Source organism: Manacus candei, unplaced genomic scaffold (genome assembly GCF_025592945.1).
Source record: "Manacus candei isolate 608988 ecotype Guabito, Panama unplaced genomic scaffold, ASM2559294v1 h1tg000003l, whole genome shotgun sequence".
Lineage (NCBI taxonomy): Eukaryota > Metazoa > Chordata > Aves > Passeriformes > Pipridae > Manacus > Manacus candei.
Window position 1 is genome coordinate 20457740 of NW_026138051.1, and position 22392 is coordinate 20480131.

The following is a 22392-nucleotide window of genomic DNA, read 5'->3' on the forward strand; positions in this document are numbered from 1 at the left end:
CAGCAGGCAAACAAGTGCCAATCCCAGCAATGGCACTTGCAGAACAGCCACTATTTCACAACTACCTGCAGCAAGAAAATCAAGAAACCTGACATGGCGTGTCAAAAATAATCTCCCTGAAAGAGGTGGCAACTGGGAAGAGTTGGAAAGAGCTACCCCTGGCACAGGGGCTTCGATCCTGCCTGTGGATACAGAAACACATCAGACAGTGACTGCTCTGCCCATGGCTCTCAGTGGATGACAAAACAGGCCCAGGGAGGCAGGAATGAGGCAGCAAGAGAAGCACCCAAAGAAAATCAATCTTTGTGATCCTCACACCAAAGGCATTCACCCATGTTCAGTTTGTTTCCAATCCTGAAAGAAGCCTATGCTGAACTTCCCTCCCAAGCTGCACCTCCTCTGGCTCCCTCAACAAGGGATGGATGCAAGAGCAGAGAAGGAGCAAATGAAGAGATAAAATAATTAAGCATATCATCTGTGAACTGGGTTATATGCTCATTTTGGGGGTTGGCCTGTGTAGAGCCAGGAGCAGGACTTCGATGATGCTCGTGGGTCCCTTCTAACTCAAGACATTCTGATTCCATGAACACCAAGTTCTCACCCATCTCTACAGCAACGCAGCTCCACAGCCGCCAGTTCAAATCCAGCTGTTATTTAACCAGCTCAAAACATGATCTTCCCATACCCCAATAGCTAAAAATCACAATTTAAGCTGCACGAGGCTGAACCCCAGCTTACTACCATCAGCAAAAGAGCAGATTAACACAGGGCTGCAAAGGGTACTTTGCTGGACTCTTTGCAGAAGATCTTGTCCCAGATTGTAGCTTCTCTAGAAACCCTCCTGCACACTCAGGAAATGCTCACAATCCATCCATCCCAAAGACACCCCTAAACCAGCTCCCTCAACTCCTCTCCCACTGCCAGGGAGGAAAGCTGTGCCTTTAAGCATCAAAATCAGATTTCCCACTGACCTGCTCAAACACATACTTAGGTGCCTAAACTAAACTGCAATAAGGGGTCTCAATATTCATTCTTGCAGTGTGTTGTTACCCCCATGCAGCAGAGGGGATATAAAGAATCAGGGAAGTGCAGCACAGAGGGCTTCCTCCAACACCACCTTAACCCACAGCTCCTTCCTGCTTCCAGCAGAAGTTGCACCTCCTTTTGTGTGTTTGAGGGAAGACAGACAATGCTTTTGGTCTTCTGAACAGTGCCCCAAGGAGCATCCAGCAATCAGTCTTTGTCCCCTGGCCACAGCACTGCACAGATCCACGGAGTTGTCCTGCAGCATCCTGCAGTAAAGTTCTGCCCAAAAAACTTCTTTTTCCTGTTTTCATCTCTGTCTTGTTAAAAACAGCTATGCTGCAGTTGTAAATAAAAGTTAAATTTTCCAGGAATCAAAGAAAGGTGCCTAGAAAGATTATAGAGTAATTATTACTCAGAAAGTTCAAGTCTGAAATCATAGGGATAGACTTCCTGTACTTCCTATAGACCATTTTTGTGGCATTGCCCTCATCCTTTATGGGTACAAAACCCACTAACCACAGAGGAGCATTAAGGAGTATAAACATACCAGCCTGGATCACCCAGGGCTTCCATACAACCCACTGCTTCCTCCTGTGCTCTGGGCAAGGGCAAACGCTTCAGAGGAGGGAGGCAAGAACTTCATTAATGAGCAATTGTAGAATAATCTGCATCCTGGAGAAAACTGCTTCTAGCTCTGTCATACACAGGCTGGCTTTTGCCCTTAAATACATTTATTTAGTTCCCTTTTAAACAAATATCTCTACCTAATGCAACTCATTATCTTCTTAAAAGTTTATTTAAATGCTTGGCTTTAACCTATTTATGTCAAGAAGTCACAGGGACCAATTATAGACCAGAGAAAGGCCACAGAGGCAGTGCCTGCCCTTGGAGTATTTACAGAGTGAGAAAATATCAACCACTGAAGGGTGAGAAGCAAAGCCTTGGCTCTTCCTGCAGCAGATCCCTCCTGCAGGATCTCTGTTTGCAAACACCAACTTATTTAGGCAGTTCCCAACATCAGACCTGGCAGGAGGTCCCCTGGACAGTCCAGCTGAGAAACTGAGCTCCCTCTGAAAGTAATGCTCAGATGTTTGCATCAGGCTTCTGAGGCCCCCGTTTCTCCTGCCCTCCCCACCTCCCTCTCCGTAGGTGAGGTGATGCCCTGCCCTGTCCGAGGGGCAACACTCACCCTGGTGACTAACTGCCCTTTTTCCTGGTTTTTCTTGCTCTCAGCAGCCCCCTCTCAGGAACAGGAGGGCAGCCTATTCAATTCCATCAGACTGTTCAGCAGCAGCCAGAGCTCTCCCAGCTCTGGTGCTGGGTTTGCCACCAGGAAACCTGGAATGGTTCCTTTATCATAAGGAATCGCGGCCACTCCGGCACCGCCTGGAACTCAGCAAACCTTCCGGTGGAAGGTGCCCCTGCCCATGGCACAGGGTTGGAACAAAATGTTCCTTAAGGGCCCTTCCAACCCAAACCATTCTTTGGTTTCTGTGTTTCTGGTGGCTCTGCTTTAGATTCAGTTCGTTCACTCAAAAGGAATCAAAAATCAAGCAGAAGGGGGTTTAAAATCCACCTTCACTCTCATTAGAATATTTTAGGTCTGGCCTTCAAAATCTGCCTTTACAGGAGTGGAAACAAAATGGTGTGACAACATGAACCATCAGCTGAACCCACTAGAGCTGAGACTTGAGATGTTCTCCCAACTCCAGTCCTGGTCCAGCAAAGCCCCAGGTTGTCTCATCTTTCATTTTGATGTATTTTAACACAAGCCTTGTCTGCAAGACCAAGGTCTTTGCCATCCATAACTTCCTTCCTGGGCAAATGACAAGATAATTCATGGGAAATATCACTCAAAACAAAACAGATCCATTTGGCTGTGGAGAGCCTCTACACAGACTATACTCAGACGTTCCTTACATCATTTACCTAAATCTAACTTTGAAATTTAGCAAAGTCACCCTGGGAACCCCTGCTCAAAGCTCCCAGCTCAGAGCAGGAGGAGCCCTTGGGAGAAACCAGCTCCCTGCAGAAGGTTCTTATCGCTTCGCTAAAACTCGAAGAGCAATAACAGGAAGGAATTGTTTTGGCAGGACTTACACCACACAAAGTAAACTCACCAGCCACTGGGGTGCAAAACCTCACTGGAAAGCACACGGAGACATTACCCCCTGTGGGTGTGGAGGGCATGCCCCGGGCTCAGGTGGGCTCCCATGCACTCACCCCAGCCATGCCCAGCCTGCCAGCATCACCCACACCATGGGACCACATTCAGCCACGTCCACACCATGTGGAAATGCTGACACCACCGCCCTGAGCCCTGCTGTTTCTCCCAGCTTTCCCTGTTATCCATAAGCAGGTGATCCAGGCGTCAGCTTGGGCCACCAAGAGACACAGGGTGTGCTGCTCGCCTGCTCTCACTGCTGTCAGTCTTTTCCGAGTTCCAGTATACAGTGTGGAAACCAAGCTCAGGATGTGTTCTGCACCCAGGAATGTTGTCCAACTCCCTGTGGCTCCAGGGAGGGATGGGAAGTTGGTAACAGGCTCTGGGGCTGACAGGAAGTGCCCTTTCACTGCAAACCCAACTCCTTGAGCTGCTCAAAAACCTGGTGGATGGCCGCCTCCTCCTCCTCCTCACTCTCTGCTGTGCTGCCCGAGCTCAGGCAGGACCCTGGTGCCACCACCCAGCCAAGAGCACCCCGTGCTCCAGCGTGGGTGAAGGAGGCTGGGTGGTGCTGTGGGGAAGCCCAACTGCCCGGCTGAAGCTTCAGTCTGGCAGCTCCAGAGCCGTGTGACCTCACTTCACTGCAGCCACATGTCCCCCAGCTCAGGGCAGACACTGCCATTGTTGGACACACAATAGGCATCTTTTGTACCCAGGACTGAAACAGGGCAGCTTTAAACTGATTAATGGCTCTCTCACACAAGCCTCCGAGTGTGCAGGAGGCCCCAGGCAGACAGTGCCAGCCCAGTTCCAGCGGGGTGGCATCAGCCACTGCCCGGTGCCAGCGTGGTGTGAGGGGCACAGCGAGAGCAGATGAGCTGCACCCGCTGCCAGGGTGGCTTGTTCAGCTGAGGGACACAGGCCGGCTGCTGCCAGGCTCCCCGTCCCTCTGCCAGGCACGTGGCGGCACAGGCGCCTCAGAGAGCCTGCCCAGTGCCCACACTCATGCCAGCACACGGCTGCTCCGCCAGCCTGTCCCACAAACACAGCAGAGCCCTCACACTGCAGCCTGTTCAAGTGAGGATCCCACCGGCTGGTGCAGCAGCAAAGGAGCTGCCAGGCAGCTCCTGCCGACACCCTCACCAGCCGATGCTGGATCCGAGGGGCTCACACCTCCTCACCTGGATCGGGGCAAGCCTCTAGCAGCAGATTCCCTCCCAGTGCAGAACAGGCTGCTGGTAGCTCTGTGTGTGGGGACTGGCTGCCTGTGCAGCCTCCCCAGGGCTCTACTGGGGCAGCAAAAGCTCAAGAAAAAGCCATGGGAAATTCAAAGCTTAATTCTGCCCCGGTGTGCAGAGGTGGAGGAATGTCACATGTGTGGCTTTGATCTTTACACCTGCCCCAGTTTGGCGCTTCCCCTCTTTTGGGATGGCAGCCAAAGGTGAACAAAAAACCCAGCGAGAGCCTGGGCAACTCAAGGTGTGAACAGCCAGAGGGGGAAGGGGGGGCACAATTTGGACAGCAAAGCTTTCAGATTCTCCTGATGGTTGCCAAGCTGTAGCCAAACATCACACACTGCCCTCTGTGAGAGGAGCAGCTTTGGCAACCAGGAGAGCACAGCCTGGGAAACGCAGCTATCGCTGCCAACCATCTAAGCCACAAAGATTAGTTAAGGGAAAAAAACAAGGTGGAAGCAAACACAGGTCGAGCAGCTCTCTCAGATAAGACACTGAGGCACGGACAGGTTAACAGGTGGCCTTGGTCATGCCACGAGGCTGCGGCGAGTGAAAACAGAGCCTGCCACGTGCTCTGCCTGCCCACCCACACCTGTGTCATCCAGGCCACATGTTCTGGCATCCCAAAGGCAGGGTTTGGTGGGTTCTGCATCCCCCCCACACCCTGACTTTGCATCACTCAACATGTCTGCAACACACCACTCACCAGCCAGAGCAGGCTAAGCAACAAGAAGCTGCAAACTGCAATGAGAGCCATGCCCTGACTTCGACACCACTCTAAGTTTTCCTTAACCCTGAGGTTTCCTATGAAAAACCCAAGGGGTGAGTTTGAGCAGAAACACAGGGATTTGGGCTAAGCATGAGCTGTGCACAACGTCAGCCCTGAGCTTCGCCCTGGATACTCCACAACATCCTTTTAACACAGCAAGACGTTTTAGGATGTGAGCAAGACCAAGTCCTGCCCTTGCTCCAAACAATAGACTCCGCAATAATGGTGCAACCAGAACTTCCTGTGCAGCGGCGTGCGCCAGCTCCCGGGAAAAACACCATGGGAAAGCACTGCCATGGGAACAGAGCACCAGGGCAGCTCCTCTAGCATCCTGGGGACCCTGCTTGGGCAGCAAGCAAAGCACCACAACCCAGCCCAGGCTGGGAAGCAGGGAAAACCACACCAGTGGCTCAGAACAGCCCAGGAATGGCTATGGATAATTCATTCTCACATCAGCCTTTTGCAACATCTGGACGTGGCTTTCTCCCATGGATGTCTCATTGTCCTGCAGGGCTTGTGACAGCAGTTGTGATTTGGGAGGCTCTCAGTTCAGCTGGGGTGAACCTGATCATCGCTCTCTCCTGGTGCTGGAGTTGGGCATCTCACAGTGAGATGGGACGGGTCCAGCAAGGACAGAGCAACCCATGGCATCAGACACCAGAGGTACCAATTGAATTCAAAGTGCTCCAGTGTTGACCTGTTGGAGCTTCTACCAAGAATGAGGGATCAACACAGCCTGCTACCCCAAACATGGAGAAAAGCCAATGGCAAACTCCTACAGCAAAACAGGAATTGAGTTTTCCACAGCTCTGCTGGTCTGGAGGATTTGGGGAGAGATGGGGAGAATTATTAATGAAATGGGAAAGGACCAGCGCTCAGCACAGACACCACCAGCTCCAAGCTCAGGAGTGTTTTCTCTTGCCAGCCAACAGCAGGACACAAGAGCTCCAGGCTGGAAGCTGCAGAGGACGCAGTGCTCAGTGTGCACACGAGGCCACCCTCACACACTCAGCATCCTTCTAACATCACATCATTCCCATCTCTCCAGCTCTGCTGAGGACACTTGTCAAATGTTGGTGCATTCATTTACCTATAATCTTTTTCAAACAGGGACAGAAAGTGTTTCTGTGAGTTTTCCTGGTCCTAAAGTGGAGCAGATATCCACCTGCAGCCCATGGATGATCCCATGCTGGAGCAGGGGAGGAGTGTGAGGAGTCCTCCCACTGAGGAGAGAAGAGGGGCAGAGACAAAGTGTGATGAGCTGACCGTAGCCACTGTTCTCCACCACCCTGAGCCACTGAGGGGGAGAAGATGGAGAAAACTGAGAGTGAAGTTGAGCCCAGGAAGAAGGGAGGGGTGGGGGGAGGGTGTTTCTTTTATTTCTGCACACCTTCCCCATCAGCCCAGGAAGACTATTGCCATGGATGTGCAGAAAGCCTGGTATTTATTTCAAAAGGAAAAAGCTCACTAAACAGATGACTTGCACTTGAGCCTGGCTTAGCAGCAATCATGAAGGGTGTGGGATGCTCCAGGACCTCAATGAGACCTCCTGGAACAAACAGAACTAGCTAAATTAAATCCCCTACTACTGGATTTAGCACATATAAAGCACAAACTCCTGTGAAGCACGTCAGTACAGGCTGTGCAGAGACGCAGTACTCCAGAGATACCCCAATACATGACAAAAAGGCCAATTTCCCAGGAAAAACTGTAACCCAGCAGCTGGCATGTCAAAGAGGAAATAGTAAAGCAGAAACAAGGTTTTCACACCATTCCTTCCATCAGCTCACCTAACTTGTCTCTGCCTTGCTCTCCCTGAGGATGTAGAGAGGATGAGGTGTCCCATCCACACAGCAGCTCCCACAGCCAAAGTTGTGGCCGAGCACCCCAAAGTACAGGACTGTCCCCACCAGCCTCTTCAAACAGTCACCTGCAGCAGGTCAATGTTTAAGGATAAAGAAAGCAAAGCCTCATTCCCAGGATTAAGGAAGACCTCCTTAAGATGGGGAAGGAGAGATGAGGACAGATATGGCAAGGCCGGAAAGCACACACTGACTGGGACACCAAGTCCAACACACACTCCACACAAGAACACCAACCCCCAGAGCCCCAGCACAGCTCCCTGGTGTTGCACAGTGGAGGACTGGGCTTTACCGGCCACGTGAGCCAGGCTTGGGTCAGGACAAGCAACAGGCAGCTTGGCAACACATTCCAACAGAGGGAGACGCAGAGCTGTGGGCTCCAGAACCGCTTTCCAGAGAGGAAGAGCGGAGAAACCACATGCAAGAACACCAGAACTCTCAGAATCAACCAACAGCAAAAAACATTCACTGGGAGACAGCAGGAAAATGCATTTTAAAGTGGCTTCCTTGGGGGGGGAAAAAAACCAAAAACATAGTTTCTTATTTTAACGACTACTTGGTGCCCAGCAGGCTGCAGTGGGACAGGGAACTGGGCTTCCTGTACTCAGCCCTCCACACACAACACCCCAAAATACATTTGTTAGTGTTCAGGTGCACAATAATTTTGTTATATGAGGGAACTCTTCCCCACAAGTCTGTGGTTCCCAGACGTGCACCGCTGCCTAGTTATCCAGCAGAGCTCTCCCTGCCCAACTCCCCGTTACAAAATCCTTTATGATGTTTCCAAAATGCCCCCTTCTGGCAAATTCTAACGCAGGTTTTTGGGTGTGCAGATGAAGAAAACTCCGATAAATCTGTCATTTAACGGAAAATTAATACTGTGTCCTAATGTTAGCACCAACAGAGAAACTACCTCCTTTCCACAGCTATTGCGTGTTGGGTGCAAGAAAGCCAAATACAACAAACCTTTAATAAAGAACGCCCCACAAAAATCAAAGTTGGTGATGCTTATGCCCTGCACCACGGCTGGCAGGAGGCCACACGTGGTCACATCCCTGGCTTGTGGTGCCAGCAGGAACCCGTCCCATTGGAGGAGCCCAGGGTGGAACCCGCCCATCTTCAGGCAGAGTAATTTTATTAAATCAGCTCATATTAGTGCAAAAATTGGGGAAGTGCTTGGGATCACAAGACATAAACAAAGCTGGGTGAACACAGACAGAAATAACTGCTGCAGGTGTCACCAGGTTGCAGTTATTAGCTGGGGAGTTTTCAGCTCCTGACCTCATGCCCTTGGGATTCCCAATACGATTTCTGAGAGGTCTTAATAAGGTAAGTTGAAAAGGAAACTCATTCTCATGCTTCACGTGGAAGTTTCACAGGAGCCTGCAAGCTGGAAAGAATAAAAACCCACTGAGCAGGATGGCTGCAAGGAATCAGTGCTCAGAAAAACGCACAGTAACAGCACGCAGGAGACTCCGGTGCTCAGGAAGCCAGGGTGGAGAGAAATAACGTTTGCAACAGGTATGGGATAAACCAAAAGTGAACAAAAGGACCAGAAAATCAACCTGTTGCACCGGGGACTTGTAGTACACAGGATCGGGAACTGCAATTTTCAGACTCATCTTCCCAAAGCAGAGCTTTCCGCAGCACTTCCAGCTTAACTCATCAGGAGGCTGCCCCAAGGAGAGGATGCATTTTCCCTCCCCTGGCTTGCACACAAGTGTGAGGCACCTGCCTGTTTCCCCCTCCTTGAGCAGCCTGGACCACCAGGCTCATGTCCCACTTGGCCTGATAGCCACCACCTGAGAGCCCACCAGTAGCCAGCCAAGCTCTGGGACATGTTCCCCGGGGCAGGAGGAGAACAGCAGCGAGGTCCCTGCCAACCTCTCTGAACGACAGCGCCCACCCCGAGGCCACTCAGCGTCCCGTCCCTACCGCAGTGGGGACACGTCAGCCACTGGTGACACAGGGGACAGAGACTTTGCTCCGAGTGGCTCTCAGTCCATACTCTCCCTGGGTACCACGGATGCCGGGCAGTCAACATGCCCCTCTCCAGCCCGACACGACCACCCGCTCAGCTCTCCTTACAGCAACACACAGAAACCGTATTAATTCATTCCAGGAAAAACAGCTGGCAGAGCAGAAACGCGGCACTCCCCGTGCCTGTCTGGTAACTTGCTTAATCAGGGACTGAATGCCACTGGCATGAGCCGTCCTGTCAGCGCCGGGCACCCTCGGCACGCGAGTAGGACCCCCAAACCCTCTGCACAGGGGCTCCAGCAAAGCATCCACCCGCCCCGGGACTGTCAACTGACTGTAACAGACGGAAACTGTGCACTTTTACTTTCCCCGAGCCAGTGAGTGACGATGCCGTGGAGGGAGTGAGCAGCATTCCATAAATATTTGATTTAAACGGTTACAGTACAGTTTGGATCCACCGAGGGTTTAATAACCTACTCCCACACGGCCCCGTGTGAGGTGTGATCGAAGTCTGGCACCGCAGCCTGGTGCCATTGGAACATGGAGCTGGTACCGGTTTTGCCGTGATCCGTCCTCACTTGGGGAAAGGAGTCGTACCTTGTTTTATAACAAAATACGAGGGAGGAGCAAGGAGGTGATATCAGCCATTAATCCCTGTATTTTGAAACATCTCATCTCATAAACGTTCAGGTGTAAAACAAAACCACAGAGGTGGAGATGGGAACGGGAATTCTCCAGCGAGGCTCTTTAAACACCCGAGTAAGACTTTCTCACCGAGGTTGCCCCGTCGATTCCCCGAGACCACTAAAACCTGCAAGCAGCGAACCCTCCCAACCAAAAAAACTCCCACCACAGCCCACAGAGATGTTCTCCTGGACTCAAACACACCTTCAATCAGCCCTGGTGAGCAATGACCCAGTTCTTCGGAGTTCACACGGGGGTAAACCGGTCTCAAGCCGCTGGATTCTAACACACAGGGGAAAATAAACCCGGACCCGGGCCCGCGGCAGGATCTGCCCGGCTCGGCTTCGCGCTGGTGCTTCCTCAGCATCCCAAACGAAGCCAAAAAAAACATAAGAAAAAAGATTCCCACATGATGTTATATAAAGGGGGTTTTGCGAAACCAATCTGAACTCCGCGGCTTTGCAATCATTGCGGGGCGCAGGAGGGTCTGTCCCGCAGGTACCTGCGAGGGGGGCGACACGTATTTATGGGATCAGAACACAACGAGGAGTAATGCGACCCTTCACCCTGCGAGTCCCCGACACTGGGGCGGGGGTCGGGGATCCCCATCCCAGTCCTAATCCTAGTTCCCGCTCTTACCTCACCGCATGGCCTCGGCGCCGCACGCTCACGCGATCCCGGCAAATCAGGGCAACTCTTGCGCTAGCGTCGGGAAGTTGAAGTGTTTTTAAAAAAAAAAAATAAAAAAAATTAAAAATACGAAAAAAATAAAACTGCAAAAAAAATTTCCAAAAATACACAAAAATTAAAAACACCCCCGAAAAAGAAAACTATGAAAAAAAAATTTAAAAATACAAAAAAATTAAACCCACAAAAAATTAAACCCACAAAAACAATAACAAAAAAACAATAACAACAACAAAAAAAAAAAGTTTTAAAATGCGGCTAAAGGTGCGAGATGCTCCAAGAGAAAGTGAAGTCAGCAAACGACACCAGCCGGGGGAGGGGGTGCCCGGCCGCCCCCAGACCTGCTCCCGCCGCGCTCCCCGCCGGCCCCGGGCCCGGCCCGGGCCCCCCGCAGCTCAGGGGGCCCCCCCGGAGCGGGCTCGGGCCGCCCGCGGGCAGCGGGGCGCGGGGGGCGCCCGCGGGGGCCCGGCTCGGGCCGCGCTGCTCCGCCGCCGCCGCTCCGCATCCCCCGCAGCCCCGGCCCGGCCCGCCCGGCGCCGGCCGCCGCTCGCCGCGCCCGCAGACACAGCCCCGACGGCCAGAAACAGGAGCTCGGGAGCGCTGCTCCCGGCCCGGAGCGCTCGGAGCCCGCGGAGCCGCCCGGGCCCGGCCTGGCCCCCCCGCCCGCCGCCTGCGCGGCACCGCCCGCCCCGAACGCGGGACAACAGCGGGGCGATGCCCCGAGCGGGGCTTTGGGGATGGAAGGTGCTTTTTGGGGGGGGCGATGCGGCCCCCGCGCACCGCAGCCCACGGGGGTCGGTGTCCCTGCTGTCCCTGCGTGTCCCCGGCGTGCCGCTCTCCGCCCGCCCCGCTGCCGGCGATAAGAACAATCGGAGGAAGCGCGGCCACAGCCCCGTCCCTGGGGCAAGAGGAGAGTGAGGCGCCGGAGTGTGGCACGGAGGGCTCTGCCCCCCAAAAGGTGGCAGGCCCCTTCCAGGGGGGCTCACGACCCCCACCCCTACATCATCACTAAGGTCCCTTCCAACGCAACCGTTCCACGGTGGCAGAAAGACACTGCCTCAGGCACACCTAGACCAGCTCCTCCATCACTACTGAACAGCCCAAATGGGCAGGAATTAAAACTTACCTCGATTTTACCCAGGCTTCTTACTCCCAATTTACCATCACAGGTTGGGCTCACTGTTTTCTTCTTTCCAGCTTCTTTTGCTCCCTCTCTCTGGAAGGAAGACCCCCTTCTTTCTCCTGCCTGGAGAGAAGACTTTCTACACAGCCACAAACTCACATGGGCAAAACCAGATTGTTTGGGGTTGATCAGATGCTCCAAATTACTCCTTTGCCAACCACAAACACCTGGTGAAACAGGCACTGAGCTTTACCACCCCATTGCCCACAGAATCATGGAATCATTAGGGTTGGAAGAGCCCTCTAAGACCACCAAGTCCAGCTCTTCCCCCAGCATTGCCAAGCTCACCATTAAGTCATGTCCCCAAGTGCCACATCCACAAAGTTTTTGGAAAAAGCTTATAACGACCAAGCAGAGCTCTCCTGCTCCAGCCATGCATCCCTCTCTCCAGAGATCCCTGCAAACCAAACAGTGCTTCCCATCAGTGCCCAATCTGGAGGTGTTCCCTGACGTGAAATAGGAGATCACAAGAATTGCTTTTGTTTTAAGAAATAGCCTTTATAACATTAAAAACATTAGAGGGAAATTAAATAATTACTTAGGCAAGGCTTAGTGGATTTAATTGCTGCTTTTCCATCGCACATAATTGGTGTTTTAAGTTATATTAGCAATGTTTCCTATGAAGAGGCAGGTGTGTGCTTCAGAACAAGGCTGTTATTAATAGGATAACCACAATTAAGTGTAATTGGGATCATCATATCAATCACTCCATGGAACAGCACCAGCACAGAGTTTTCCACCTGTTTGTCTGATCGTTTCAATGACACATCAAACCCAAAGAAAACACCTTTGGGCACAGGCAGCAAGAAGCTCCTTAACCTTCTGTGCCATTGACCCAATCATGGGGAGTTACTCTGAGGGCCAAAATTCCACCCTAGTTCTTCCAAGGAGGAGATGGGTCACCCCCAATGTCTGATGGAGTGAACAGCAACGTGGCATGGTGGCACTGGAGGCTGTTTGCATCCTCCTGGTGGCTGATGCTTCTGCCAATGAAAAGCTCAGCCCTGCTGGTGTCACATCCAGCCCCCTCCCCATCCCATAAACACCTTGTATGAAGGAAAACACGCCCAGGCAGCCCCCAGACAGGCTGTGCTGCCTGTCCTAGGGGGTCAGACACGTGGGACTGGGCTGTGAAAATGGGGGCTCTTCCCTGGGTTGTGTTTCCTATTCCCTCTTGGAACATTAAGCTGTGACATCTCCTGTTTTCCTCCTTGTGGAAAGCAGCTAAAGCTCACTTTTCCAGAAAAGGTGAAAGCCTGAGGAGATCACACAGTTTCAGAAGCTTGGCTTGAAGGAAACTTTCAGATGCATTAAAAAAAAAAAAAAAATCACAACAAGCACAAAATCCAAGGGCAGCAATGCTGATTCACCTGTGTGTGCATCTCCCAGAGACAAGAGTAACACCTCACACCCTCCAGCCCTTTTACCCCCCAAGCCCCAGCTCTGATGATGTATCAGCCCATAAATTTTAACAAACAACTCTCCACACAAGGCTTTCCTTCCCTCTCCTACATCAGCACCTGCCAATAGCCACCTTTACAAGCCAAAGGTGTGCTGCACGAGGTAATTCCTTTCCCCTCTTTCCTGGTCCTCCCAACAGTATTACTTCAATTGTCTTCAGCTAAAATCAGGTCAAACCTGATTTTTTGACCTAAATTTAGGTCAAAAATCTCTGAGATTTGGAGCAGGCCCTGAACTTGGGACTGATCAGAAACACCTCCTGCACTTACCTGCTGTACAGGAGGTGCTCCAGACCTCGTTGGCTGCTCCTGTAGTGGTGACCATGCTGCAGGAAGGCTCCAGGGAGACCTGAGAGCCCCTTCCAGTGGCCAAAGGGGGTTCAGAAGAGCTGGAGAGGGACTTGGGACAAAGGATGGGGGGACAGAACAAGGGGGAATGGCTTCCCACTGCCAGAGGGCAGGGTTAGATGGGATATTGGGAAGGAATTCTTCCCTGTGAGGGTGGTGAGGCCCTGGCACAGGTTGCCCAGAGAAGCTGTGGCTGCCCCATCCCTGGAAGTGTCCAAGGCCAGGCTGGAGAGGGCTTGGAGCAACCTGGGCTAGTGGAAGGTGTCCCTGCCCATGGCAGGGGGTGGAAGTAGATGAGCCTTAAGGTCCCTTCCAACCCAAACCAGTCTGTGATTCCATGGTTCTACCTGAGCCCCATCAGCAGATTACCAGCCTTAAGGGGCCACCAGGACTGATGAAGGTGAAGAAAGCCCAGTAGATGCTGAACTAGCTTATTGAATTATTTTTCCTGGTGTAGCAAAAGTTGGTTGCTTAAGGCAGCTCAGCTGGGGCCACAGGCAATGTGGTGCCCTCCCAGTCAGATGCCATCCAAGGACATAACTCCCCCAGGGCCACCTAAACGGGACTCCTTAGATATCTCTGAAGTGAGAAGAACACTAAAAAAAAGTGATAAGGAACGAGCAGCTTCTTGGAAACCCAAACAAAGTTTCTGCAGTGATGAAGGAGTCAGAAAATGTGCTTCTCTAACCAAGACATCCCAAGTGCTTCCTACTGGGATGCCTCTGGGGAGCTCAGCCCCACAGAACTGCAGTTGCCTTGTCAGGGAGACCTCAGGCTTCTACAGAGGTTCAGATTTACAGCTGGGTTGGGTCAGGAGTGGGTTGCAAAACCCACTCTTTGAGAAGAAATAGGTCATATCAGCAGCCTCTTCTAGCGGGTGCCCAGTGGAGGGATGGCCAGTTGCCCCCATCCCATAATCTATAGTTCTTTCCACTCTCTGTAGCCACCGTCAGTCTCATAGCTCTTCATATGTGGTGTGTGCACCGAAATCAAAGAAAACACAACATCACAGACCCTCATTTTTAATTCAGACCCCGTGACCAGGTGTTAAAGGCTCTTTCCTTCCTCCCAGAAGAGTTAAGTGCCTCCATACTCCTAGTTTAATGCTTATCTTTTACCTTTGTAAGGTTCCAGCAGTATCTGGTTTGTTGTCTGCTTTCATTTTCTATTACATTCAGCTCAAATAGTTTCAGCTGAGATAGGACACCTGCTCCCAGCATCTTCCCACCACAGCTGGAAAGCTGAAGTGAGACTCTTCCCAGGCAGATTTTGCCTGGTTAGCACCTCACCCCTTGCCCTGATCCAGGACAGGGAATCCCAGGCACCTCCCAACTACTCAACCCCCCTCCAGGTCCCACACCACAGCACACGGGGCTGCTCAGCTCCCTCAGCATCTCTGCTCTCTTTTCCCTAATCCCTTGTGCAGCAGCTGGATATTCCCACCTGTGTGTTTGGGGGGAGAAACATCCAATCCCCCCCACACTTGGGAGACAAGCCCAAGTACAGATCCTCCTAAATCCAGGCAATTTCCCCACCTGGGTGTTTTCCTGGTGTTACCTCGTGCTCCCAGGTTAGACAAACACCCGTAACAAGGCAGGGTGAAGCTCAAGTGATCTTGGTGTGTGGACTCAAAGGAGCCAGGCACTGGATCGCTTAGCCCAAAACTCACCTTTAGAGCCTACAATGAGTTCATGAAGTGACCCTTAGGCTGGGTGAGGTGGCTCTGGTGAGCTCAGGAACACGGGTTGGGACAGCTTCCCCTGAGCCACCATGGGTGTGATGCCAAGTGAAGGACAGTGGGCTGGGAGGCACAGCCCAGTGTGCCCAGCAGCAGCATTAATTGCACAACTTAAATAAGGCTCAGCCCTTCGGCTTCCCTCCCACCAGAGTGGGTGCAGAGGGAGGTGACCTGGGCAGGGGATGGATGCATGAGCACCCCATCACCCCAGGGCTTGGTTTCCTTTCAGGTTCCAGCTGCACATCCAAGATAAGGCAGGTCCACCCACAGCAGGAGAGCAGAGACTGTTTTCTCTCCCATTTAAAGTTTTAATGGCTGGAGTATGGGGTAGAGAAACATTCTGCTCTGGAGCACCAAACCACACTCATTAATTCCTGATTTGGGCTGTAATGAGGGTTCATTGTCTCCTTGTCCCCTCGCACCAAGCCACTGTTTATTCAGGGGTGACTCCTAGTCTTGCCCTGGGCCTTGCTTATTCCTCTCCTCTGCAAGTGTAATTTTTTAGGGAGGGGAAAGAGCCTGGGAGTGAGTTCCTGGGCCAGCACAGGAGCCCTCACAGCATCACCCACACCCTCAGAGCCCGGGGGTGGCAAACCATAGGGGGAAGCAAATTAAGGATGGGAAATCTGGAGGAAAGGATAAATTCTTATAGCATCGAAGTTGTTCTGCAAGAGCTTCAGTATCTAATTATGTCTAAAGAAAATATGAAACTTCCTCAGCCACCTGAAGGACAATTTTACAGCAACTAATTAACAAAAACCCCAAACCAACATGCTCCCCTTCTCCAATTTAAGGTGTCTTCATTTTCCACCGTAGAAAATTTCTAAATGCATCTTGTAGACCTCAAAATACTGGAAAGGAAGTTACCATTCAAGGGAGGTTTTTCTTGAGATACTGTAAATGGTACTAATTTCTTTTCATTTGAAATATAAGTTGTGCCATAACAAATAATCCTGTCGTGTAACCAGGGTCCACACAGCTGAACTTCTGCTATCAGAAAAAGTCTATTTAAGCTTAATACTATCAAGACCAGAGTGGCACATCCAACTTAACTGGAAAGGATCCATCCCACAGTCACCTTGCTGTGTGTCTGGCCTGGGTTGTTTTTTTCTTTCTCTGTCTTTTGCAATAAAGCCAAAGCTACTGGCCCAAGCCCCCAGGGAAGCATCACCCAAGCAGCCTCCCCAGCTGGAAGGAGGGCCATGGGTCCACCTGGAGAAGGGCAGGATTGCTCAGGAATGGCACAGAGAGGTGGGAGAGGGAGTCTGGGGGGAGTTTGGCCATGCATCTGAGGACTGTGTGTGCCTGGAGAGGGCAGGGCAGGGCAGAACCTGCCCTTGGTGGCTGCAGGAAGGGACTTGCCAGCAGAGCCACGGCGGGGGAAGTGTGGCCCTGCAGAGCCCATCCCCTGAGCACAGGCTGGTTTCCCAGGCTCCATCTACCACACAGCTCCTGCAAGGAACTGGCAAAAATCCCCCAAATCCACGGGTAAAGGTGCCCTTTCCACCCCAAGGAACAACTCCCTAAACCCCTCTCCCTCTTTCTAGGCAGCTCCAACGTGCCTTAACAGTCCTTTTCCCTCTGGTACCCCCAGAATCTCCATTCTTCAACGCTTTCTCCCAAACTCCCGGAACTACCATCCAGCCACTGAGCTCAGCCACAGCCTGGGCTGGGCAAGAAGGACAGGGAGCAACAGGCCAGCCCCAAGCAGCAAGTGGGAAAACAAGGAAACATTTCCATGTATTAACTTCATTTCCTTCATTTCCTCTGGCCTAGCAGTCTCGCTGGGGGGGTTATTAATAGCACAGCCAGGGCTGGGGCTCCAGCGTCCCAGCACCCACCCCAACAGCCACCAGGAGGGGATGGAACCAGGGGGATCCACTCACAAACACACAGAGAACCCCTGTCCCTTGCAGCTGGCACTGCAAATACCCCTCAGGAAAACAGCACTGAGGGAAGATCTGAGAAACACCCAAATTTCCCCAAGTTGGGATTCTGGAAACTGCGTTAAAAACGTTAAAAACTGTTTTAAACATCAAATCTCCTGCAATCTCATTGATTTCTCTCTGTGGAGGAAGCACAGAGGTCTCCTGTGTTTGTAAAGCAAATGCTGCTGGTACTCAGGGTCTCAGAGGGAGCAGAGGGGAGGCAGACAAAGTCACCCCTCACAGAGTGGGACCAAAAGCCCCATTTCCCAGCAGCTCCCAGATGAACCACCTTGTCCATCCTTGACTGTCCCTCCCTGCGAGGAGACATTGCCTCGGTGACAGTCTCCTCCCACTGCTGTCACTCAGCTCCACACAGCTCCAGGAAGGGGGCTGGCATTTGGGAGCCCACTACCCTCTGCCAGGCTGGGGATCAGAGCTGGAAGCAGGAGGGAGAGCCCGAGGCAGGGGGAAGGTGGGCAGGAGAGGAGCCCCCCAGGAGAGGAACGATGCTCTCAGCCCAGCCCAGCTCCCCCAGCACTGGGGTACCAAACCATTAACCCAGTTAAACAACTCTGCTCAAACCAGTCCCAACATGCACGTTGGAGATGGGCACGATCTCCAAAGGCAGGAGCAGCCCTGGGGAGATTTCTGCAGCGTGACTCACCCTCTCCCACTCTGGAGCAGCTCAGGGATCCAGGCAGAGCCTCCTGCAGCCACCAGGCTGAGCCTGGCAGAGCTGCCAGCCCACCCTCCCTGCTGGGATGGCTCCTGCTCAGCCATGGTCACACTGGTGGGCTCAGGACAAAGGCATAGCTAAGCTTTACTGATGCTGCAGGGAGGTGGAAAACAGAGGAGTGCTGTCAGAGAGCCCTTTCATCTCCAGATCCTCCAGAAATATCCCCCAGGGATCCATCTGCTTGGTGAGATCTGCGGTGGTGCTGCTTCAGCAGGAAAAGTGGGGGGGAGTGGAGGGTCCCAGCACCCAGGAAAAGTACTGCAGTGGGGTTTAAGCCTAAAAGAAACATTTTATGTATTTATCCAGCCTGCTCTGAGTCCCCTGGGCCATGGAGTTTCACCTACTGCTGCCAGAGGGAAAACCCTCCCCAAAGAAAACACTGGATTCCAAACAAAAGCCTTCAGAGCAATGGAGAGTCTCCCACCTGCCTTGGAAATTTTCCTCAGATGCCAAATACCCTCTGAAAATCCTGGACCTCCTGTTTTTCAGGAGGTTACTGACCCGCAGCTTCCAGCCCTGGCTCTCTCCAGAGCAGGCTTTTAAACTTCACAGCAGCAGCACAACCATCCCAAACAGATTTTGGAAGGGTTTTCTGGAGTCCCGCCAGCTCCTCCTGGAGTGGGAAGGTGGAACCACAATCCCCAGGAAAGTCTTGTTGAGGAAGTGAACTGTTGAGCTGCTCTGGGACCATCCAGGGTGGCTGGAGGTGATGGATGGGAGTTCCTTCATCCAGCACCACAGTGGGACAGTTCCTGCTGTGCCATCCCTCCAGCTGCTCTCAAAGCCCAGCCAGGGGGGACCTCCAGCACCTCCAGTGCAGAGCTTCGGTGATTAACACACTCCAGCCCCTGTGGAACAAGTGATACCCTCAGCAATATTGGCTTCGTGATTCACTGTTGTGGGGTAATTTCTTGTAGTAAATCGGGAGGAGGAACATGCAGGATAATCAATACAGGATTAAAATAACAGGCAGAGTAGCAGTATGGGTGAAAAAAACATAAATATATGTATTTTTGGTTTATGTTTCATGATTTATATGTTTCTGTGTAGTTACTTCTGCAAATAATCCTCAGAATGTTGCCCCCCACCCACATGCTCTGGGGCGTGTCTTGACCCCTAATTCCTGACTGAGCTTTCAGTATTGAGGCTGATCAGACTTTCAAAGCCCTCGCTCTGGTGCTTGCCCAGCTGTCCCTTATCCCATACCCTTCCCAAACCCTGCTGCCATACCTTGCTGCTCAGTTTGGTTTTACCCTGGCTTCGGGCACCTGAGCAAACCCACCACCAAGAGTACAAAAGCACATGTGCCTGAGGGCATTTTGCACCAGCAAAAGGAATCAAAATGGGTTGGTTGTTTTTCTCCTTGGCACAGGAGTCTCGGGCAGGGCTGATCTGAGAGCTGTGCTCCTGGGGGGGGGTGGCAGAGGCTGGGAGGTGACTTCACATGGCATTAGTGGCACCCTCACTGTCCTGGTCACCCCTCAGGAAAGGATCTCAGCAGAGAGAGGCTGGAGAAAGCTACAGCGAGGAAAGCCAGCTCTGCAACGAGCTCTGCAACATCAAAGGCATGTGGAGCCATCCTGGCAAAGGCTCAGACATACCTTGGCTGCAGGAGAGCAATTACCAGGGAGAGCAACCAGGGAAGGATGGTGGAGGGAAAGTGCTCCAGGACTGTTGGTCCTTGTCCTGGAAAACCAAGATTTGAATGCAGAGTCATAGGAGGGTCAGTCAAATGGTGTCACAGGTCCCAGGGCTGGACTGGGGTGGGAATCCTGCCTCCCTCCCGTCTCAGCTGGGACACCTGTGTCCCAGAATGGCTCTGGAAAGCTGCATATGTGACCAGGTAAGTCGTATGGAATTATATCAGCCTCACCTCAAACAAGCATCAATTCTGGGGCCAAAAGCTGGTGATTTTTCAGTCAGGCTGTTCTCATTCACCTGTCTCACTGTGGCAGCACTGAGCTGGCTCTGCTTCCTGCAGCTCCTGCTCGGCTGCCAAATCCATTGCCTCGGCTAAATCCTATTATTTGCTTTTTAAAACAATTTAAACAGTCCTTCCACACTCCTGGTTGCACTGGCAAGTGGGTTGTGCTCCTTCCTGGGGGAGGTCAGGGGATGCCCTGGCAGGGAACAGCCCTGCCCAAGGAAGAGCTCCAGCAGCGCCTGCGGCAAAACCAGACCTTGGTTTCAACTGGAAAAAACTCCCTGCCAATTTCTCGTGGGGAAGAAGCAGCAGCTTCACACATCTGGCCCTGAGGCCACAGCACAGATGCTGAGGTCACTCGGTCCCAGGTTTACAGCCAGTCCCCGAAAATTCCTGTTCATGGCCAGTTTTCCTCTGTTGTGTGGCCACTGCAGCTCTCCTGTTCCAAGGAGCTTAGTGTCCCACCTAGATCCAGATCCCAGCCCCTCTCCCAGATGCTAGAAAATTGTAGGACCAGTGTTGTCGTGTTTAATGGAAAACCAGAGGTGAACCTCCCCCTGGATGAGCCCAAGCTAAACAGATCCACCCAAATCCTCTCATTCCAGGATCTGATTTCCCCCTTGGCACAGGTCTTGTGAACCTCAAAGCTCCCAAACCAAGGAGCTGTGTGACAAGTAGAAATATTCCCAGGGTAGTCAGTGGTATTAGAGGATTCAAGAAGAGGGAGATGGGCCTCAAATAAAGGCTGGCAGGTGATGTGTCCCAGTAAAACACTGAGTGCACAGTGCCCAAGCCTGCCCTGCTCCCTAATCCCTCCTCACCCATCAGCAAAGGGAGGTCACTGCAGACCAGCAGCTTCCTCCAGCCTTCAGAAGCACCTGAGCTGAAGCTGCTTGGGCTCAAAATTGGGAGATGTTCTAAAACAGAGCACAGCAAAATGTACCAGCCACCTCCCCAAAGTGACATGGAGCTGTGACGGGTGGGAACCCCGAGAAGCTGTGCTGTGCCATCCTCCCCTGAGGTGCCCAAGCAAGCAGCCACCCAGCAAAAACAACACATGGTGAGGTCAGGAGAGACATTTGGGGTGTAGAACAGGAGCAGCAAGACCCAACTTCGCTCCAGGCACTTGAACCTCAGCACTTCCTTGCACCGAGTGGCACATTAATGAAAATCTATAGGCACATGCCAGAGAGTTTTCTGGTTTAGGCTGGTTCTTGGGGTGTTTCTTTGGGGAAGAAACAATAGCAGAAAGCAGCACTCCTCCCTCCCTGGGTCTGGCTCACTTCCAGATTTCACTTTTCCTCCCTTAGTTTCACACCAAGAGGTACCTTCTTACCACAAATAATTTAGCCAAAAAGGAATAGGGGTCGGTAGAAGGTAACACCACATCCTTGGCACGTTGTTAATATGCACATGGAATTAACTTCCCTGTGTTGCAAAAAAAGCACAGGGAAAGCTGTAGCAGAGTGTGGTGGGGAGGAGAGAGATCAGATCAAACAGCTCAGATCAAACAGAGCAAAGCTCCCCATCAAAGCCAGCACGGCTCTGTGCGTCACCGCTCCATGGCAGGGAGCCGGGAGCAGGAGGAAGGTCCTCAGACGTGCTGGAAACACGTGTGGGCACCAACACAGGAGTTCCTGCCCTCCCTTACAGGCCTTATGTGAGAAAACACCAGTTCTTCCCATTGCTGAGCCCTCTCCAGGCACAGAAAGGCGGGATTTGCCGTGGTGGGATGTGCCCCGACAGGGAGGCAGGAGCAGCACCCAGAGGGGCTGGGAAGGCTCCCACTGTCGGGGAGGGGGGATTCCAAAGCCTGGGTGTGCTGGGTGGGGTATTCCCGAGGAAAAAAAAATCAGAGCAGAGCCAAGCCCGTGAAAATCGACTGAAGGAGAAATCCCCCAGGGAGCAGAGGGAGGGGGAGCAGCCCATCCCGCCTCCTTGCATGGCTGGAAGGGGATTCCCCAAGGAGCCCAGACGGCAGCATCAGAGCCAAAATGTGCTCAGGGACAGCCTGGATGGTCGAGGTGGAGCCAAGAAACCTCCTCAGCAGGTCTAGCTGAAGCGGCACAGCCTCGCTCCTTGCTCTGCATCCACCCTTTGGAGATGCCAAGTAACACCCTGGAAACCTTCCCGTGTGTTTCTGAAGTGTGGGGAAGAGGAGGGAGCCTTCCTCAGCTCTTGGCCCGAGAACAGACAGGGCCAGGCTTATGTGCCTTTAGAGAGGGTTGGTTTATTTACATGTTGGTGGCTCTCTGGCATCCTGCCCTTGTGACGTCCCTTCTCCAGCCGTGGCAGCCCTTGCCTGCCCCCGGAGCACCCCTAAGGGACCTTTGGGGACATTTGAGGTTGGCAGTGATGACACCAAGGGTCATTTGAGGTCAGCAGTGATGACACCAACAGCAGTGGCCCCACGGTACCTGAGTAAGGTGAGCAGGAGAAGGGTGGTGGCCCAGTTGAACCAGGGCACGTTGATGGGGAATGAGGGAACTTCACAACGGGCTGGGAAGTCAACTCAGGATCTGGGGCCCAGGGAGGGCTGGAGAGCCAGGATTGGGTTTAAATGCGCTCCTGGGTCTGTGCGTAGGGGTGAGGGTCCCAGGTGAGGCTGCTCTGGAATACTGAGGGCTGTTAGTGCCCTCAGGGCTCCAAAGCTGTGCTGGGGGAAAGC

The 22392-nt window shown here is 52.6% G+C and overlaps 1 protein-coding gene across 4 annotated transcripts in view; it reads right to left on the reverse strand.

Moving 5' to 3' along the window:
* Nucleotides 1-10694, reverse strand: part of ARHGEF9 (Cdc42 guanine nucleotide exchange factor 9) — a 206395-nt gene extending 195701 nt beyond the window's left edge. Inside the window, exon 1 of one of the 4 annotated variants that reach the window (XM_051790131.1) lies at nucleotides 10360-10694. The gene's annotated coding sequence lies outside the window, so the exon portion shown is untranslated. The remainder of the gene's footprint in view (nucleotides 1-10359) is intronic. The other 3 variants (XM_051790127.1, XM_051790130.1, XM_051790134.1) reach the window with 3 other exon arrangements.
* Nucleotides 10695-22392: the final 11698 nt, after the last annotated feature.